The sequence below is a fragment of the Euprymna scolopes genome, chromosome 43, assembly GCF_053919585.1.
Source record: "Euprymna scolopes isolate OS-2025 chromosome 43, ASM5391958v1, whole genome shotgun sequence".
Classification (NCBI taxonomy): Eukaryota; Metazoa; Mollusca; class Cephalopoda; order Sepiida; family Sepiolidae; genus Euprymna; species Euprymna scolopes.
In genome coordinates, this window is record NC_136524.1 from 37,487,479 (window position 1) to 37,510,141 (window position 22,663).

Sequence of the window (22,663 nt, forward strand, 5' to 3'; positions counted from 1 at the left end):
CCCCCCCCCTCCTCACAAAAAAGTAAACTAGTTAGTGGCCACTGTCATCCCTGAACAATTGCAGACACTGGCGGCCATGGCTGAAATGAAATAATCTGGCTTTCGCTGGAGATTAGAGCTAGTTTGGGGCGATAACATGTGGGTACGGTTTGAATTTTAAAAAAAAAAGTAATTAAGGGAATGTGTAAATTAGTATGAATTTATAAAATTACGAAAAATAGTCCATTAGAATAATAATGGAAAGTAAAATCAAGTTTTAGAGGTTAGGGATTCTCTCTGTATATGGATTTTTTAGAGTGATCGAAATCAGTGGTAGCAGTCCTAGCTGTTTCCGTTTGTTGTTCAAGTCTTCCTCTCCTTTTCAACTCTTCCACCAATAGTGTTAAATTAAATTCTAGTTTTATGTCGTCTTTTTTTTAACGTGTAAAACAAAACAATTACGACTTTTTTTACTTCACTTCTTTGAGTGTTGTCATGTTAAGAACGGCGTTTGGAATAGACATCCCAAATCCCCCATGTTAAGAATGGCTTTCGGAATAGATACCCCCAACATCCCCATTTAAAGAACGACTTTCAGAGTAAACAACCCCCTTTTTTGGTGGAGGGAGGATGTATAAAAAAATTCCCCAAAATTTAACCATAATAATCGGTGTCAGTATACCCTTCTGCAAATACTTAAAAAGAAAAAAAAAGGCGGCAGTGTCGATAGGAGAAAAGTAGATTTGTTTATCACGTGTGCATACAAATCTAGCAGCCAGTGAATTACAGGTATTAATATCTCTAAGTACTTGTCTCCATAAAATTTGAATGAGATTTTCTTAATCAGTATAGTAGAAAACCTATAAAAGTAGTCATTCTAAAGAAAATTGTGGAAGTGGACCTAATGTTCACTCCCCCCCTCCCAAATAATTAACATGTACAATGTCGAAAATCAGTCTGGAAAAGAAATTAACGTAAAATATTCCACCGAATTCAATTTGCTATGTAATGAAATTTATCTTAAAAAGCATAGGTAATCAGTGTAAAAAAAAAAAAAAATCGGTAATTGTAACCAAAACTAGACCCTAACTTTCAAACACGTGTGCAGGTCTGTCAGTTGAGGTATGGAAGAAAAAAATGGTAAATATGTAAACAGTTTGACGCAAGATATAAGATATCAACTTAAATAGTTATTTGAAAAGATATAAGATATCAACTTAAATAGTTATTTGAAAAGATATAAGATATCAACTTAAATAGTTATTTGAAAAGATATGCGATAAAAATCTAAAAAATAAAGGTTACGTATTTCTACATATTTTTATTATAAAGGTGGTAAGAAAAAAAATAAACATAGTTAAGTATAAAAATAGTTTAACAGTTTTAAAATAGGAAGAATATATACAGCGAGATAAAACTGAGCAAATGAGCGAACGAGAGAGAGAGGAAATAAATAAATGCTTGTTGTTTTGTCTTTGAAGAGAGAGAGAGAGAGAGAGAGAGAGAGAGAGAGAGAGAGAGTGAGAGTTGGGAAGAATATATACAACGAGAGAGGTTTAAATAAAGTATATATAAATGAATTACCTAAAGAAAAAAACAAAAAAAAAACAAAATGTAACTATGTTTGAAAAAAAGTATAATTAATTACTGAAACAAATGTGCCAAGCGAGCAAGCGAGCGTGCAATTTACTCATAGGGCAAAAGTAGGCATCATTGCAACGGCCTCATTATCATTAGTGTTCGTTATTGCGGAATATAGGAATGGCCAGAGCTCATCCAATTAGAAGGAGCGGAATTAGTCGGGGAAAACTTTATTATTTTTTTAACGGAAAAGGCAAAGATTATGTTATGTCAATGAGTTTATGATCCAGTTACAAAAGGTGCAACCCCATATCTGTCCAAAGTGCAGAATACCTCCTGATGATTTCTAGGAGCGGTAAGAGGACTTGTTATTTAGAGGGAAAAATAGGAACTACTTCCTTTAAAGATGGTTGCAATTGTGGTGATGTTGCTCCTAGGTTGAAATGTAGGATTTTATTATAACGATTAAATGTGTCTAAAATGTCATTATAAAGTAATATAAGATAGTGGTTAATAGTCTAGACATAATAAATTTGTATGTGCCATCTGTTGTTGCAGACCTACGGTACTTTGGTCCATAGGAGATAATGACAGCTATGATGTCCATTGTTGGGCGTTTCTGTCTTCTGATTGGCTGGATTAATTCATCAATGTTAAATTGTACACTTGATGAATTGGCCGAATTAAAAATAAATAGAAACCATATAAAAAAAGTTGGCAATCGGAATTGTTACTTGATTCCGTGTTAAGAATTAATCTGCAAGAAAATGATTTTTTGGTTGAAATCTGTTCCTTGTTTATGACTTCCACTATCTAACAATGTCTATGTATTAAATCACCACATATCTCGGTTTGCTCCGGGATGGGATTATAAAATTGCTATATTCATATTGCTAATTGAAGAATGCTTGTACACTTGATGACATTTCTAACATAGAAGTTTCCCGAGTTAAAATCTATCCATATACAATTTATCGTAAATTAGTTTTTGACTTTGAGTGGTATTTTTCTTTTCTTTTTTTTTTTTTTTTTTTTTAAAGCTTTTTACATCAAGTAGCTTCATGTCTTGTCTCTATTTACAATGCCTCCGCACAGGACAGAGTTAGACACCAGGGTCGTTTTTTAACGTGGAGAAAAGGAACAAAAATAAAAATTGTCTCAGTCGTGAAGGATTTCTCCTCCACTGACAGAGAACAAGAAATTGAAGTGCAGCATCTGAAGAACAGATACTACACTTTGATCTTGTCCATGTCTTGTCTAGAGCAATTTTCATTTAAAAAAAAAAAAGAAAAAAAAAGAGAGTTCAGATGAAATTTGTCCCAGGTAGATTACTTACATTCTTTAAAATGTCTATGTAAATACAAGAATTGATTTCTGTTCTATTAGCATATCTTAAATCATGCAAACTGATGACAATTTTAAGACGTCAAAATGGTCGGCACAAGCCACGTAAGGGATTCTTCTATTAAAAGAATGGGTGCTTGTACAAAGACAAGCTACAGATCGATTTTTTTTTAAATATGTCCTTTTAAACAAAAACAATACTACTTAATTTTCATGTCAAAAATAGTAATTTATCCAAAATTTATGAAAATCCATTGCATAGAATAACTGCTATTGTGTCGTCAGTAAAAAAAAAAAAAAAAAAAAAAGCAATCTGAGTTACGTCCCCTGTTTCTGCAATTTTCATGGTCTAAAACATCTCAAAAAAAAAAAAAAAAAAATGCAATTTTCCCGAATTTTCCATAAAAATTACTTTTAACTAGAAATAACTTTATACTCAATGAATTTTTGTAATTTTTGGATATATTACTTAACTGTCATGTCGACAATTGTAAGTGATATTGTTTTTTGCTTAAAATGGCATATTTAAAAAAAAAAAAAAAAAAATCGATCTGTCGCCTGTCTTTGTATAAGCCCCAAGGAATGGTTTAGGAATGCTAAAATAAATAAAAATATGTAGGATGTGAATGTTTAGCTTGGTCTGAGTACAACATTGCATTTACCCACTGTACAATTAATCACCCCAATCTAGACTTGCTCCAGGCTGGGATCATAAAATTAGTCTGCTGCTCTTGCTAACTGAAGAACGCCAGTTGGGTTCTTTGAACAATGTGCTATTTTTATAGTTTAGGGTAGCTTTCTAGGGGAGGGGAAGGTGATAGACTCCCAAATTTTAAATCTACCTTATGTCATATAAGAATGTGACTAAATCTAACGTCTTGACTTTTGGGCTAAGATCCGCGTGCGTGCGTAGGCGACGATTGTGTTGGGGCTTGTTATTATAACAGCTCTATAACAGTTTGAGAGATCACACACACACACACATATATATATGCATATTGTGTGTGCTTGCTTATATTGGTTGTCTTTAAACCAACGAATTTAAAGTGAAAACATTACATACTTACGTGTCATGGTGAAATTAGTATAAATTCGAAAAATTACGAAAAATGATCCAGTTGAAAAATAATTAAAAGTAAAAATAAAATTTATTGAATTATTGAGTTTTATTGTATGTTTGAAGGTGTAAGAGTTGTGTGACCAATTCAGTATGACAGATTTAATTTTTCTTAGAAGACCATCGTGCCATATCCTGTCAAAAGCCTTAGATATATAGAAGGCTACCGCTCTACCCTCCCCTGTTTTTACCAGTGAACGGTATATACGTTGTTAAAATGTATTTGCATATGCAGTCAAAATTTTTGTATCAATAAATATATAAAAAGTAGACTGGAAAACTAAAAAAGTTACTTTGTCAGATTTTCAAAGTCAGGCCCAAACAGTATTCAAATGCTTCTGCCAATTTCAATTTATCATCGTGATGCCAAGTTATTAGCAATATGACAAAATATTTAGCTACAATCTACTTTGAAAATGACTTAGTCTTAGACAAATATTTTTAAAAAAATTACATTAATAACAAATTAAGCACAAGGCCATTCGAAAATGAGTGAAAATGGGTGTCGTTTGTCATTCTTTATCACCATAACCAGAAAATGTCTATTCTACTATTAATCACCACAATATACAGCATAATCACGTTGACACACCGGTTCCCGCTGGATCTCCGAAGTTAAGCAACGTTGAACCTGGTCAGTACTAAATGGGTGACCATTTGGGACTTCCAGGTGCTGTATGTGCTCTCTGCTTATCTGACTTAAATTTAGGGCCTGCAATTTTAAAACAGGACATAACGGTTGCTGATTTTTTAGTTAAAAAAAATAAAAAAATCTAGCACGCCTCTACTGGATCATTTTTCATATTTTTTAAAAATTTATACTAATTGTGCCATGACATTTAATTATGTTGTAATGTTTTCACCTGAAATGAGTTAATTTAAAAGAAAGCAAATCTCTCGACGGAGACAACCTTTCTAGGGCAATTGCTCTTGACATATCAAAGGCCTTTGATAGGGTATGGCATACAGGTTTACTTCACAAGATCTCTAGCTATGGTATAGCTGGAAATGTCTTCTCAATTATTACTTTATTTCTTTCTGATAGGTTCATAAGAGTAGTAGTTGAGGGGCAAAAATCAGAAGCTCTCAGTATTAATGCTGGAGTCCCTCATAATGCTGGAGTCCCTCAAGGGTCCATCCTGGGCCCAACATTTTTCCTGATCTACATTAATGATCTTCCAAATCACATCCTTACATCTTTTGTAGACATTTATTCTGATGACACTACCATTTATGGTAGCACATCTAAGACAGTAAACGACCAAATTCTCTCTGATTTTCTCTCCTCTGATCTTGAGCACGTGGTACAATGGGGAAAGGAGTGGCTGGTTACTTTTAATGCATCTAAAACCAAGCTTCTCTCTTTACATCATCAACACTGATCCACATCTGGCATCAATTGAAATGAATGGCTCTCGTCTTCAGGAGGCCTCAAGTTTTGACAAGCTTCTGGGCTTGACCGTTACTCAAGATCTTAAATGGAACATGTACATCAAATCTGTTGCCAAGGCCGCTGAAAAAATGGTGGGATTTTTCTATTGATCCAGTAGATATCTCACTGTTGATGCAATTCTCTATCTATATAAGAGGCAGGTACGTCCAAGGATGGAATACTGTTGCCGCATCTGGGCAGGAGCTGCTAGAAAGGACTTGTCCTGTCTTGATAGAGTTCAAAATAGACTTCGTAGCCTCATAGGAGATGTCCTTTTCTCTTCCCTGCAATCTCTATCTCACAGAAGAGATGTTGCAAGTTTGTCTCTGATGTATCGTTATTTTCATGGAAAAGTCTATGGTCCACCCTCTTCAGTCTATGGTCCACCTTCGCCAAATTTTCACAAGAAACACTCGTCTAGCTGAAAACACTATCAATAATTCCCCCCACTCTTTATCTGTACCTAAACCTAAATGTAGATTTCATGAGCAAAGCTTCTTTCTTAGAACTGCACGCCTGTGGAATTGTCTTCTGTTTTCCTGCTTTCCAGCTGACCACAATATGGTTGTCTTCAAGTCTAACGTAAACAAGTTCTTGATGAGCCGTTCTATATAAGTTAACAAAGTTACCGAATTGATTACTATATTGTCCAATTTCTACTGTACACTCTGTAACCCTTATCCTCGAGTGGCCTCTTGGCCTTGATAATGTGGTGATGCCTGTGTAAAAAAAAAAAAAAAAAAAAAAGATCACCATTTTTTTTTTTTTTTTTTTTTTTTTAACGGAGGCAATATTTTCAGTGAGTCAGCAAATATCGTTTTAGCTGTTCACATGTCAGTCATTCATTGCTCTGAGCATAGTTCATTCTGAAAGGCCGCTCGGTGCTTTTAAGATAGAGTCAATAGATCGAATTTTTTTTTAAATATATCGTTTAAAGCAAAAAACAATATTACATACTTAATTGTCATGTCGAAAATTATATATATAAAAATTACGAAAATTTATTGAGCCGAAGTTATTTATGGTTAAAAGCAATTTTTACAGAAATTTGGGTAAAATTGCCTTTTCCTTAGTTGTAATAGAGTAGACAATGAAGAGTTCACACACAGGGTACATAACTATGAATGTACCGATTAACTCTTCATTGTTTACTCTATTATAACTAAGAAAAATGCGATTTACTTTGATAATCGACCGAGTATCGATAAATCGGCTGATTAGTAGGTTTTCTAATGCCGATTTATCAGCAAATTTTGTTGTCATAAATGATCCTATTTACTTTACCTCCCCACGAGGGCAGAGTTAGACACTAAGGTCATTTTTTAATGCGGAGAAAGGAACAAAAATTTAAAAAATTATCTCAGTCATCAAGGATTTCTCCTCCACTGACTGAGGACAGAACAAATGAAGTGTAGCATCAGAACAGATACTACACTTTGATCTTGAAAGCTTGTCATAAATGATACTAATATTAATTATATTGGAAAGGAAGAAAAGTTTACTCACTCTTTTGCTTGCCAGTGAAAATTTATCGAAAAGACATGCGTCGTTTAAACCATATTATCAAATTAACAGGCATGACGCGCTGTTAACATGTAGATTTTTACAACTGTATTGAATTTGAAGCAAATAGATGTAAGCATATGCAAAATGTCCCTCCTTTCTCGTCCTATCAAATTATTATTATTTCATACTTTAAATCATTTGTCAAAGAAAATTATTATTTCATCTTTCAGTTTTCATGTTAAGGAATTGTACAGTGAATTGCGACCATGTGTGAACCGAAAATAAATCATTCTTCATCAGTCATACTCTTGTTCCTCATTTTTGGACTCTTACTTATCATTACATATATATTTTTTTTTTCTGGTTTAGTTAATGTATATTTTAAATTGAGATAAATTACTAATTAGATATCTGACATAAGTAATTTAAACACATAAAAAAATTAACTAAATATTAACAACAACATTCAACCATTATAGTAACCAGTTTCTGCTCGAAGTATTTTGATGGCAATTCTAAGAATAAGAATATAGCTGCTTGCACGTTATGTCAAACCATCACATTAAAATGTGGCAGATCAGCAAAATTTTTTACAATGACTAATATGTTAAACCATCTTAGAAAGGTTTGTTCAACAGAAGCAAAAGTTGCAGATAAGAAATAAAAGCACAATGAATACTCAAAGACAGACATTCCAGGAACAAGTGTCAGTAACTATGAGCCTTCAGCAAAACATCAAAGTACCATAGAATCAATATTGGCCAAAAAGAAAATTTGGGATATTAATGATCACAGGTCACAAGAGATCCATTATCTGATAAGGGGAATGATTGCTGTCGATATTAAACCATATTCTGGAACATCTGACATTGGATTTGATAGAATTCAACATTATATGCTGAAAATAAATTAAAAACAACGAAAATCTCTTATCATGTGTGCTAGGATTGTAATGTGATAAGATTCCTATATTAACAATTTACCAATGTGGACTTGTTTGAAAAAAATATCCAGTTTCTGATTCTATTTGAAGAAATCACCAAAGAAACAAGTTACAGAGCATCAACCATATCAATGATAATGCATACAAATTTAGCTCTGGGGTTATTTCTGTCAAAAACTGTCAAATCTAATTCTAGTATTTCTGACTTTAGTGGAATCCTTCTTACCATTGTTGAACAATTCAGGCTATGAATGGAAACAGGATTTTCATCCTATCTAAATAATAAAAACTTGTGTATGTCTACTTTCCTAGACTCACAATGCAAATATTAATTTTAAAAGATTGGCATAGAAAACATCTATTTTTCACTGATGATCAGCAGGATACGCTACCCTGCTGTGGATAAAGAAGTACAAACATATGTAAATTATAACATGGCAACTTTGAAACCAACTGATAAAAAAGCAACCAGTAAAAATGTCACAAAAATGCTTTCATCACCTCTAGTATAAGAAGACAGTAGGAAGTAAAAGTATAATTATTTCTAATTCAATTTCGGCCTTCATTTTCGAGGTGTGAAAAGTGAACATTGTATCATTTATAATAGCAAAATTGCTCTGATGGACAAAAGTTTTAAAGTATCATCAAATAAAACTGAATTAAATGACAGTAAATATGAGCATTCAATATAATTCTACACATGATTATTTTTTAAACAATTCCAGCTGCAACTTACTTCATTATAAATCGATAAAAATGCTGTTATGTTCAATTTTGGTGGCGTAAATAAAGTACCCAATATTATAAACATATACTAATTTCAAAATCATATATCACAAAAACTATTAAAAGATACGGATCTGGAATATTGCATGCCTAATCAATACAAATTGTAGAATGCTATATCCAAATGTCAGCTCTTTACACCAAGTACTTCTTAAATAGTATCCTCATGAAAATGTAATAACTTTATGTAGTATTTTTCGCTTTGTTTACCATGGCGATGTAATTAAGTAAACGTACATGTTCAACATCAATTTAATTTTAATAAAAGTAAGAACTACATGTTAGCAACAAGAGTTCTTTATACAATTGGTATTTCTTTGCGATTCTGTTGAATTCTTCGCTTGGCACTGATCATATTTGTCTATTTGAGGTGGTTCCTTCAACCCCTTCCCCAGTCGAACACACGCAGAGAAAAAATTTCAGTTGTCCTTCTTCAATGCTTGCGCCACAAATCACTTGTTTTGTATTGTTTATTAAATTGTTAGGTGAAAGTACAGACTAGTTAGAAAAACACCTTCTCCTTCACATGTTAAGAATGGGTTTCCAAAAAGTTCTCTGCATAAATACTATTGTTTTTATTTTTTTATTATTGTTTTAGCATCTGCATTTTATTTGGGTATTGGCTTTGTTCAAGTTAACACTGTAATTGTTTACAAAGATTTATTTCCGATTTGTATTGGCCATTCTGCTTTACATTGAATGCCCAGAAAAATTCTCTTCTGATTAATGTTTATCAGTTTTAAAATAGCAAACGAACTTGGCTGTTTTTCAGAATAACAGAATATTTTTTATCTGGTAAACATTAATCAGAAAGAACTTTTCCATGGCATATAAGTGAAGCAGAATGATTTGCACAAACCGGAATTTTTTAATAAGAGATTCGTTCATTTTTTTCATATGAGGATTTGTGACGCTATAAAATTCCTACCTTAACGACTTATCATTGGGAACTTGTTCCAAAAATTGTCCAGTTACTGAATCCATTTGAAAAAAAAAATCACCAAAGAAGCAAGTCACTGAACGTCAACCATATCGATAATATGTACAGTTTTAGCTTTGATGCTATTTCTTTCAAGAGCTGTCCAATATAATTCTGATATTTCTGAATTTGACAGAATCCTTACCACTGTTGAACAATTCAATAAATCAATGGAAACAAGATTTTCATTTTATCTAAACGATAAAAACTTGTGTATGTCTACTTTCTTAGATCCAAGATTCACATTTAAATTTCAAAAGAATGACATGGAAAACACTAAGAATTGGATTCTACATCTACTTTCTACTGAGGATAATGAAGCAGAATCTTCAAGCTTTGTGGACGATCAAGAAGATCAAAATTTAGAGCAGGCAGAAGCTGAGTTCAACCTGGAAACTGCAACAGAAATACAAGAATCCCAATCTAAACTCAAAAGGAGTAAATCCCTTAACTTGACCATTATGTAGCTTTACTACTCGTTTGAGGTGATGATCCGTTTCAGTGGTGAAAGTATACACAGGAGATCTTACCACTGCTGAGTAAACTGGCTTCAAAATATTTAAGCACACCACCTTCATCTTGAAGAGTAAGAGGCTCTTTAGTACAGGTGGTGATGTGTGTGAACCTATGAGGAACAGGCTGCGGCATGAGAATAGAGAAAGTCTAATGTTTCTACATTACAACTTAAAAGTATTCAACTTTAAATGCTGAGGAGACTATGAGAGCAGAGGAGGCAGGCAGCTAGAATAGAAGAGGAAGTAGAGCAGCAGCAGCAGGTGCAGAACTTCAGCTTATAGTTGTTCACTTAAAGAATTACAATTTGTACTTTGTAGTTGGTTTTTACTTTTTTTTTTCATCTAATTGTTTAATTGTATTCAGTTAAGAGTTATAAATTGTATTTTGTAATTTTATTTAATAAAGGCAAAAAGCCATAACAGTGGTCAGACACTTAATTAAATGTTAAATTAGCAGTTACTATGTTAATGTGTCAACGCTATCTGATGAGTTACTTGAAAGTGATGAAATGATTTTAATTTAATAGGAAAAAGAAAAGTAGTTAATCGGGTGATTACGGATTAATCGGAAAAGTGGCCAATTACCGATTACCTACCGATTAATCGGTACACCCTTAGATATAATCCGGAAAGCAAAATTTATATTACACTGACATTTGCAGCTTATAGTGATAGAATTTTTTTTTTACTTAAAACACAATAGCAGTTGTTCTACTCGATGAATTTTCGAAATTTTTGAATATATTACTATTTTCGACATGACAATTAAGTATGTGATATAGTTTTTGCTTAAAGCAACATATATTTTTTTTTAAATCGATCTGTCGACTGTTTTAGCAAGCACTGGAAATTCTAAACCATCTAATTTATTTCAGCTGAAATTATATATATTATATCAGAAATTGAATTTTGATTAAAAAATTGTGAGTGTAATGCAAAAGCGTCAAGATGAAATTTTCTCAGAGCAATGAGCGTGAAACGTTTACAGCCAAATAGATATTTGCTGACTGACTAGAAATTTTACCTCGATTAAAAAAACCTGAATTGTTTGTTATAGGGATGGCCTTGGTTTGAATCTTTGTGATCTGATTTAATTTATCAAGCATCAGCATAAGGTTAAAATTAGATGTGATAGGAAAAGTTTACATCCCATAGAATTTAACCAAAGGCAGTAAAATTCATCACAGTAATTCAATAAAAAATTATTTATCATTGAGAGTAAAAGTAGTTAATCAGTGAGTGCTTGGAGATGGTGTGTGTGTGTGTGTGTGTGATGGACAAAATCCAATGCCATAAGCATCATTACTGTGTAACATTTACATGAGAGATCTATTCTTGTTTATCTGTCTCATGTGATAATCATGTTGACACGTTAGTTCTCATTAGATCAAAGTTAAGATGATGTTAAACCTGGTCAGTACCAGATAGGTGACCATTTGAGAATACTACACATTGTATGTAGACAGACATTATTATCTCCCTTAGTAGTGATATATGAGTGATTGGGGACTGCTTGAGAATTTGATGTTCCCACGAAACTTCCTCCTTTGGAGGCAGCCGATTCAACCTGTCTAGGGTGAGTGCCACTTTGGTATGGCACTGTACACACACACACATATATATATATATATATATATGCAATAGCTTGCATTATGTTGTTGTAATTTGGTCGGCATATTGATACACAGACAGTCAGCACACAACTGACATGTGTATTGGAAGCCCACTCACAACTGGATGCGTGTAAAATACAAAAGTTTCAGTTTAGCTTCCATCATTTTCATTGACAGATGGGGATTCTCTCTCTCCCCTCATGAGGGTTTGATTTTATTCTTCAGGCATCAGCATAAGGTTAAAATGAGATGAGATAGAAGTTTACATTCCAGGGAATTCAACAAAAGGCGGGTAGAAGTTATGAGCTTGTTAGTATAATTAGGAGTTAGGCATAAGTATCTGGTCACTGCTGAAGTATGGTGCGCATGCTTCTAATTTTTTTTTTTTTTTTTTTTTTTTTTTAAATGTGGCCTGGTCAAGGTATCCTCTTAGCTGACTGAATGAGTGAGTCCTGTTTCCTTTCTTTTTTTTTTTTTTGGTAATAATAAGAGATCTTCCATCATGTCCATTCCCAATTTTTATTTTTGCCCTTGCACCTCCCTCTCTCGAATTTATACCCTTATTTCGTTTGCTCCCACTTAGGTACTACTCCCACTTAGAGACTAATCTGCTTCTTTTCAGTGATAAAAATTTGGGGACTAGAGATTGCATCTCTATAAATTAATTAGTAGCCGAAAACGTAGCATGGAATAAATAACAAAAGCTCTTTTAAAACAATAAAAGGATTATTTGGATGGCAGAAAGTGGGATTACAACCGAGTGAGGAAAATGAAGAGTAAACAGTTTTTTGGCTGTCACAGGTTGGCCAACAGTTATCTTCAGATGAAGATCGCCAATACTGGAGCATCTAATGGAAGTGGCAGGAGAAAGAGAGAGAAAGAAATCTGTCTTCGATGCTTGCTGGGTTCTCTCTGCTGACCAACTGTGATTCTCAAAGTGACTAAAGAAGTTCCTTAGGGAAGAGAAGGAATCAATGGACCTTGCAAGCTGATTGGTCAGTGTATGGCCAAATCACCTAGCAGGGACATTGATTCACGAGAGAGGGAAAAAAAGTATTTTTCATCAGTGACTGCTACAAGAAAACTCGAAAAACAGTGAAAATAGAAATGGTTGGAATGTCTTACTAACCTGTCTCTGATTGTTTTTCCTTATTTTTATTTTTTTTTATTTTTTGACGGGGTGGGAGTGAGGGGGTGTTGTCTTACTCCTTATTCTTTTCCGATGAAATTGTAAACATCTTTTGTAAATTTGATTTTAAATATTTATCATAAATCAGCCCGTTTAGCATGTGACGATGTGTAAAAAGAGTGAAATTCCCTCCAATTTCAACTTATCATGTCTCATTTAGTTTTCTGCTGTTTTTTTTTTGTTATTGTTTTTTGTTTTTTTTTTTATTTTAATAAGATTTGATGTAAATAAAAGTTAATCTTTTCGCTTTATAAATGTATATACAATTCTTTCTCTTATGTCAATATTTTCTTTCTTTTTTTTTTTTTTTTTTTTTTTTTGTTGACGTTACTTCAAGTTAGCTTACTATTTTCAGTGACGGGTGATTTATTCTTTAATGTTTTTTTTTTTTTTTTCTCCGTCAACTTGATGCAAGCGATATTATGTGCGTCTATGGTGGTTGAGTGGTTATAATGACACAAACTAAAAACCTGCGTGTACCAAGTTCGAATCTAGTTCGTTCCCCTGAAACACTTTCATCAAACCAACATTTTATCTTATGTCTAACCTGGAGAAAACATAAATAAAATAATATTGTGCATGTCTATGCGTATGAACACAGTCCCATCTTAAAGAAAACGGGGCCACTCGTCACTGTGGTGGACTTGGTTTTTAAATTGCCTTCCACAAATAAAGGAAGAAAAAAAATCCAAGTTAAATATATAAGAGCCAGGTACGTCCAAGGATGGAATACTGTTGCCACATCTGGCCAGGAGCTGCTAGAAAGGACTTGTCCTGCCTTGATAGAGTTCAAAATAGACTTCGTAGCCTCGTAGGAGATGTCCTTTTCTCCTCCTTGCAACCTCTATCTCACAGAAGAGATGTTGCGAGTTTGTCTCTGATGTATCGTTATTTTCATGGAAAGTGTTCGACTCAGCTTCAATCTATGGTCCCCCCTCGCAAAACTTTCACAAGAAACACTCGTCTAGCTGTAAACACTATCAATAATTCCCCCACTCTTTATCTGTGCCTAAACCTAAACGTAGATTCCATGAACAAAGCTTCTTTCTTAGAACTGCACGCCTGTGGAATTGTTTTCCGTTTTCCTGCTTTCCGGCTGACTACAATATGGTTGTGTTCAAGTCTAACGTAAATAAGTTCTTGATGAGCCGTTCCATATAAGTTATCAAATTTACCAAATTTTCATTACTAATGATTACTATATTGTCCAATTTCTACTGTACACTCTTTAACCCTTATCCTTGAGTGGCCTCTTGGCCTTGATAATGTGGTGATGCCTATGTAAAATAAATAAATAAATAAATTGAAAGATTTGTCCTATCATCAAATTATGTTTCCGTCTTGTTTTTACATGATTCATCATTTACAAAAACGTCATCATATATAAAAGAAGTTCCTCGGAAGACATATACATGTTTATACGACGTTTTTGTGAACAACCAAACAAACAAATGACATCATATAAGACGCCATCCGCTATGACGTCACATATGATGTATATTGTGAACAAACAAACAGACAGACAGGAAAATAGCTTTATTATAAGAGATTATTAAAAGAAAATATAGCTTGATCTCTGTTACGAATAATATCTTGATTTAATGCGTTAGCTGTCGAAATGAATATTAGGTTGGTGCAAAAACAATTTTCTCACATATGTTACTTTTATATGACTAGCGAGGGGTACCCGGCGTTGCCCGGGTGATTGGGGGGGGGTAAAAAAAAGTAAGTATGAGGATCGAACCCGAACCGTTGAGGCAAAGTTGTGAAAAAAAGAAAAAAACGTGACACATTAACCATTGCCCCATCACGACATGCTTACGGAAACACGTTTGAATTTATTTAATTACTTGGATTTAGCAGGTGCCCGTTTTAATGAGTTAATGAGGTCAAATTTGACTGCGGGATTTCATTTACTGCTGAACGCTTTTTTCCCCTCCCCCAAGATGTTATAGGAAAAAGACTAACCCACATGCGGCGAGCGACAAATATTGAATATTTATCTTCCCGAAATCGAGCAAATTAAATACACAGGCGAGCTTCGTTGTTAACTGTGAGATATTACGATTTATATGTGATATAAAAAGTTTTAAAAAGTTGTGAACCGACCGACCGCTTCTCTGAAAAAAGCCTTTTGTAGACACACAGAAAAAGCGAACACACATACATACATACATTTTCGCTTTTATATTTATAGACTAGCGAGGGGTACCCGGCGTTGCCCGGGTGTTTTTCGGGGTATGTGAAAAAAACGCGAAAATGTGAAAAAAAAAAAAAAAAAAAAAAAAGCGTTGACGACGCGCAGTTGGAAAATAGTAAAGTGTTAAAAAAAACAGGTGCGCGTTTTTGATTGACGTGACGACGATAGGTATTCAGCAGTTACGATTTTGTGCGGGACAGTTTTGAATAAATTGGTTTGTTTGTTTTTAAAAACCCGCTCCCTGTTTATTAGGAGGAGCGAAACGAAAGCTACAGTCTGAGATGACGAAGTCGACATTGAACAAACTGGCTTTCGGCCTGTGATTAGAGTCGAGTTTCGCTTTTCTTTTTACCGAAAACCGAATGTAACGCGTGCCGATGCAGGAAATGTGGAATAATTAACGTTTGAAAGTCAATAAAATTAAATAGACAGGCGAGCTCCGTGGGTAATTCTGAGATATTACAATTTATAGATGATATAAAAAGTTTTAAGAAGTTGTGAACCGAGCAAGTGCTTCTCTGAAAGAAGCCTTTCGTGGACATCGAGGAAAAGCGAACATACATACACACATACATTTTCGCTTTTATATATATAGATTTCTGAATTAATTCATTGAGATATATATATATATATAATTTTGAAGTGCGTTTTACGCTCTATCGAATCGTGTTATTCGTTACTGTTCTCAATCTCTTCATTCATTTTTTTTCCAGGGTTTTCAACAGCATGGACAAAATTCAAATCCGCACAATTTTCTTGTTGCAGTTCAAACTAGGATGAAAAGCTGCCGAGACAGCTCGTGATATCAATGATGCATTTGGCTCAGGAACCACTAACGAACGTGTGGCACAATGGTGGTTCAAGAAATTTCGCAATAGTGACGAGAGCCTTGAAGATGAAAACGGTCACGACTGGCCGATGCAGTTGATAATGAACATTTGAAAGCCTTAATTGAAGTTGATCATCGCAAAACCACACGAGAAGTTGCCGTTGAGCTCGAGGTTGAGCACTTAACAGTCGTTCGCCATTGAAAGCAAATAAGGAAGTCAAAAAAGTTGGATAAATGGGTGCTGCATGAATTAAATGATAATAAAAAAAATCGTCGTCTTGTACAATCCTTCTGTGCAGCAAAACTGACCCATTTCTTGAGTGAATTGTGACGTCTGATGAGAAGTGAATCTTCTATGACAACCGACAATGCTTGGCACAGTAGTTGGATGCCGGAGAAGCTCCACAACACTTCCTGAAGCTGAAACAGCACCAAAAAAGGTTATTGTGACTGTTTGGTGGTCTGCAGCCAGTCTCATCCATCACAGCTTCTTGAATTTGGATGAAACAATTATGGCGGAGAACTACTGCCAATAAATTGATGAATGCACCAGAAGCTTCAATATATGTGCCAGAGATTAATCAATATGAAGGGATTAATTCTCCTCCATGACAACGCTCATCTGCATGTTGCTCAAGTGACTCTGCAGAAACTGAACAAATTGGGCTACGAGACTGACTCATCCGCCATATTCACCAGACCTCTTGCCCACTGATTATCACTTTTTCAAGCATCTCGACAACTTCCTGCGCAAAAAAAAAAAGTCGAAATGATGCCGAATCAGCCTTCAATCACATCATCGCTTCCAGAACTCTTGAGTTCTATGCTAGTGAGATAAATAAACTTGCTTCTCGTTTGAAAAAATGTGTCGATTCTATTGGTTCTTATTTCCATTAATAAAGTTTATTATGGAAGGAGTTAATGATATTTTGAAGTTGAAGGTCAAAGTAATTGTTTGTATTTTTGAGATGAGGTGTTTTCATTGATTGAGATTGTCGGACTGACTTCCTCGTTTCGGCCGTTTTGCCCCCCGGCCTTCATCAGGTGTTTTATATCGAACTGGGGAACCGTTTGTTAGGAGTCTCAAACCCAACCCTTTATTATTATTATGGGGGTACCGTGTTCGGACTCCAGCTAGGCTCTGGGACATAGTTGCTGATTCTCTGTTTTGAATGTTACTTTTCACTGCCTTCGTTCAGGATTGAACTCCGCACCTTTGGGTAACTGTAAACTTTGATACAACATCTAGGACCACTCGGCCATATGTACCCCCGTAATAATAATAAAGGGTTGGGTTCGAGACTCCTAAAAAACGGTTCCCCAGTTCGATACAAAACACCTGATGAAGGTTGGAGGGCAAAACGGCTGAAATGTTGTGACTATAACAACCAAGATGAGGAAGTCAGTCCGACAATCTCAATCATTGAAGGTCAAAAAACATTATTTTTGCACCAACTTATCTATAATATAAATCTCACCTGTCTGTTTAAATGTATGTATGTGTGTATGTATGTATGTCTGTCTAAAACTTTTGACTGTGGCGACAGATATTCACGAGATCAGTATCAGTTTGAAGCTCGACATCTCAGACAACAAATATCGAAAAATTGGTCAAAAACATCAATTCCTTCACCCTTAACTAGGCAGTTTCCTACAAAGAGGGGGGGCGTCGATTTTTTACAAGCCATTTGTACAAAGCATTATATCGGTTGGATTGACTTTGCCTAATTTTAACGTTCCGAACTTCCGGCCACGTAATGGAGTAGCGGTAAGATGTCAGATTTTCTTTCACTTTCTTTTCCGCCTTCACCTTACGGGTTTCAGCTTGCCTACTACCACTTTTTTTTTTTTTTTTTTTTTTTTTTTGCTCAAAACACACCTTCAAACACCAGGGCAGCCAGGCTAGTATTATATGAACGGTCAAAATTGAACATCCGTTTTCGTTTTTTTTTTTTTTTTTTTTTAGATGTAATGGGATTTTGCCTAATGTTTAAGTTGGCTTGATCTAATAATTATTATTCCCATTATGATTAAATATCATTTACCAAAACATGGAATCATATTTTTCACTTATTCAAGCTTCCAATTTTAATTATACACTATGAAAATTGGTTTCTTAACCCAAAGCACACAAAAGGATGACAAATTTTCTACTTTCCAAAAAACTTTGTGAACGGTCATAATTCACTGGTTAATTGAGCTACCAAAATGAATTTTCTATTATTGTTTATGCTTTGCAATGATCTGTGTGGTCACATTAAAAGTATTTTAGATATAACGAAAACAAAATTTTCATTTTTAAGATTCCTATTTGGAAATATTGTGTACATTTTAAGCGGGATACAGTAAATGTGGTATTTCGGTGATTATTGAAGTGAAAGTGCTTGTATAGGTAAAAAATAAGTCTAATTAAAAGCAAGATGAACAAAGGATTACCAATGACCTATTTTCGACAGTCTTGTGCCTATTTTGTTAAATATTGTATTTGTTACCTGTTTTTTTTTTTGTTTTTTTTGCAAATAAATAGTTCAAAGTGTAGTATCTGTACATTCCCGGGAGATCATTCTGCTATTATGTGATTTATTGACAATCGCACACACAAAGTGTCCTTTTTGGGGAATGTCAATGTGAACAATCATGCCAAAGTTTACACTCATCAGGAGTGTGCCTATTTGTTGACCTCATGTTTAACTTTCTCAGGGCAGGTGCTCAAGGGAAAAAGAAATATAGTAATAGTGGGGCACAGGCCAATAATACATATTCTCCTGAAAAGGGCACTTTTAAAACAGGAGTAAAAGAGGCAGGTACTTGGGTATCCTTCCCCTCATCCCTATGCACGTCCTTGGATACAAGTATCAATTTAGTACTAAATTTCCAATTCCGATACAATTACTGATTTCGATTCTTTATAAATCTCTAAATATTTAACAACAGAGTCGTTATTTTCCTCCCTGACTACCATAAAAAAAAAAAAAAAAAAGCAAATGTTAAATGTGCAGATATTTTCTCAAAGATAAAAATACACTTGTGGGGGGTGATCTATAGATTTTAGTTCATACTATTAGCTTAAAAATCAATAAATATTGATTACTTTATCATTATTGCTACTAGCAGTGGGAAATTTTGCTTTAAACAAAATAAAATAAAAAAGACAATTAAGAAGGATCATTTTTAGCATCGGAAAATAGGCACAAATCTTTCCGATTCCAATACCTCAAAAAGTTCTGATTTTTCCAATTCCGATTAATCATTCCAACACTAATGTGTATAGCACTCATAATGTGCTTTGCAAGATCACTGGTGACTAGTTCGTTGGCATTTAAATTTCATTTTCCTGATTATGCCCTTTAGTTCTCACATTAAATGAACGCTGTTTCTGACAAAGCTTCCTTTGTCAGAAACATCGTTCATTTAATTTGTTTTCTGTGTCTATCGATCTAACACTTACCGTTGGCTGGTTTTTGACCTTAGAATAGTATTATTTTTTTTTTAGCTCCTTACAACAAGTGGCTTCATGCCTTGTTTGGAGCGATTTCCATGTATAATTTGATAAAGCAGCTACTTTCAAACAAGCTCAATTTTTGGTAACTTTTTATGACATCACACTGCTTTTTTGACAACTAAATTTCATTTTTTATGATGTCATCCATTTAGAAATTTTTAAATACATTTTTTTATGTTAATTTTATAAAAGTATTGTTTCCGAGCAAACGTGTGTGTGTGTGTGTGTGTGTGTGTGTGTGTGTGTGTGTGTGTGTGTGTGTGTGTGTGTGTGTGTGTGTGTGTGTGTGTGTGTGATTAGAAAACTACTTTGGCATCGAAAACCATCGCAAATAAATATTTTAGTTGTTATGTTGTATGACGTCAAGAAGAAGAGTGATATCTTGAACTAACGGCTCACACATAGGGAAAAACAACAACAAAAATCGATTTTATAACGAATGATTCTATAGATAAAAAGTCTATTTTTTTTTTTTACTCAAAAAGTTAAAGGGCCAGAGTGGTACCATTAAAACGAGAGACCTTTTATGCTCCAGAATTTATTTTTCTATATAGTCGCTACCATTCTCAATACACTTTTGCCTGGAATTCAATGGCGCATGTCTGCTTCTGACACACGTCCATGACTGGTTACTTTCTTAGAAAATCACACCGTCAATATCTGCAACAGAGATGAAGCTTCAGGTCGTGAATGCATCTTCACCCACCATAAAAATGCAATTTGCAATCTCTTCTAATCCATTCGAGCGGAATAAAAAAAATTTAAAAAAAAAAAAAAAAAAAAAAAAAAAAAAGGCATTACTTTTTGAACGGCTCTTCTAATAACCCAATATATCAAGAAAGCTTTCTGCGGTCCCGTCGATTGAACAAAAAACTTTAAAATTTCCTCCCATGTTTTTTATAATGTTTAATTTAAAAAAATATATATATAAGACTTCGTTTTATAAGTATATTTTATTATAAAAATTCAAATAAAGGGTTTTTTTTCGTCCATCCGACAGGACTGCAGGAAAGCCTTTTAAAAAGCCTTTGTCAACACAGGGGGTGCTGATCTTGAAGAAAGTCATATTACCTGTACCTACCCGAGATTGTTCCTTTTTGACCTTCATTTTTGTCGTTGATTGCTTTCCTTTCCAAATTATATTTTTAAATAGGATCTTGAAAGTTAAATTAATTATTAGTAATGATACATTGCAGCATCGTTTTTGATATTGGGTTATTACGAGGGGCGTTCCAAAAGTAATACCTCCTTTTTTTTATTTATTCCGCCCGAATGGATCAGAGGGGATTCCAAATTGCATTGTTTAATCAATATTTAAGTATTAGCAACCATTACCAACCAACAACGAAACCATTAGAAGTTTTTTGCAGTTGCGTAACGATATTGAACATGACTATTTCGACACACAACATTTTGGCCAAGACATGCTCCTTACACTTGAAGGCTCTGTGCCTAATTTGTGTTAATTTTTGGTAATTTTTTTTTACTTACTTTCCACCTCACCAATCACCTTAAAAATGACTACCTATAATGGTTTCCGGGTATGCTGAAAACAAATATCGCATTTTAATTTTTTTGCAAACAAGTAGTTTTCTGGATATTAAGCAATGCAACTCCTTTATGTTACCACTGGTGGCAAAAAAATGTGCGCATACAACAATGGCCACCAGTGATAATAAAAGAATTGCATTGCTTAATATCCGGAAAACTACTTGTTTGCGGAAAATTTTAATGCGATATTCGTTTTCAGCATACCCGAAAACCTACGAACTCCCATTTTAAAGGCGATTATAAAGGTGGAAAGTAAAAAAAATAATTTACCACTTTTTTTTTTTAGACTTGTGCAGAATACGAACCGTGCTGAAATAATAACGCTATTATGCAGAAACCCATTCTTAACGTGGGGATGGCGTTTTTTAACTTTCACCTAACAATTTAAAATAAACAAAAGATATCGTAAAAATTGAATTTAACTTGAAAATCCTATCAAAAAAAAATTGTTCCATATTCTGCACGGCATAAGTATCTAAATTTTATTGTGCGTAAATAATTCAAAGTGTAGTATCTGTTCTGTTAGAGGGGAATTTTAATTTTTGTCCGATCCAGTACGTCTCTTTGAGAACCTTTATTTTCGCTTATAAATAAATAAATATTATTATTCACTCACTAGGAGTTTTTACACAGGCCATCAAAGATTTCTCTTTGAGAACAACCTATGGTGCCTATTAGAATCTGAGTGACAAGTTGTTGTTGTTGTTGTTGTTGTTATAAGAAGAAGATGGTTTTCTTTTAATATTCCACTTTCCTTTTTTAGGGATTCACAGCATGATAACAGCCGAAGCGAATTACGATATCAACAATAATAACTACAACAACCACCAATCTTCTTAGTTTGTCCTTGTGTGAAGAGGCTGTTATCTTCAAGTTTCTTTACCCCGTGTTTACAAAGGCATTTTGTGTGGAGCTGTCAACTGCAAAATGAAATGACTTTTCTTTTTCTTTTTTTCAAATTGTATTTGTTTTGCTTTTTTACATAAACAAATGAACATAAAATCTTTTTGCTTTTGTCAATACGGGGTGAAGTAACCTGAAGATAACCGCGTTTACCTTCTCTGCAGGTTAGGCACAAGGTCAGCCATGGGTGTGATGAAAGTGTTTCAGTGGAACAAACTGGATTCGAACCTAGCTCATCCAGGTTTTAAAATGACAACATTGAAGACTGCATTTAAAATTCAGGTAAGCGTAAAGGTTGACAGTACTAATATAATGTGATAAAAAACTTGTATATAGGCGATAAAAAAATCCACGTTCATGGCGCATATGCCAGACTTCGTCTTTGTGAGACGTTAAATCACGTAACATTACTTTTCGCGCGTCAAGCATCTAATTCTCAACATGGAAAGTTACCATATCGAACGAGGATTATTTCTTCTTTTCAACAAACTACTGCTTTCTTAACACACATACGCACGCATCCACGCTTACATAGCTTAATGACTTTCTGCCTTCAGAAAATAATCACGCGAGTCCCTCTGTTCATGAAAATCAGTAATCATGAACTTTATGCCTTTTCCACGTGATACTTATTAGCAAAGACTGCCTAAATGGACACTCGTTGCAAAAACCTTAACGTTGGAATGATTCAAAT

General features: G+C 34.2%; 1 protein-coding gene and 1 pseudogene across 4 annotated transcripts in view; one reads left to right on the plus strand and one right to left on the minus strand.

The window, feature by feature from the left end:
• LOC145268294 (uncharacterized) overlaps positions 1 to 22,663 on the minus strand; it is a 672,998-nt gene that overhangs the window by 473,141 nt on the left and 177,194 nt on the right. The window lies entirely within an intron of this gene.
• Positions 4,587 to 4,703, plus strand: LOC145268583 (5S ribosomal RNA; annotated as a pseudogene).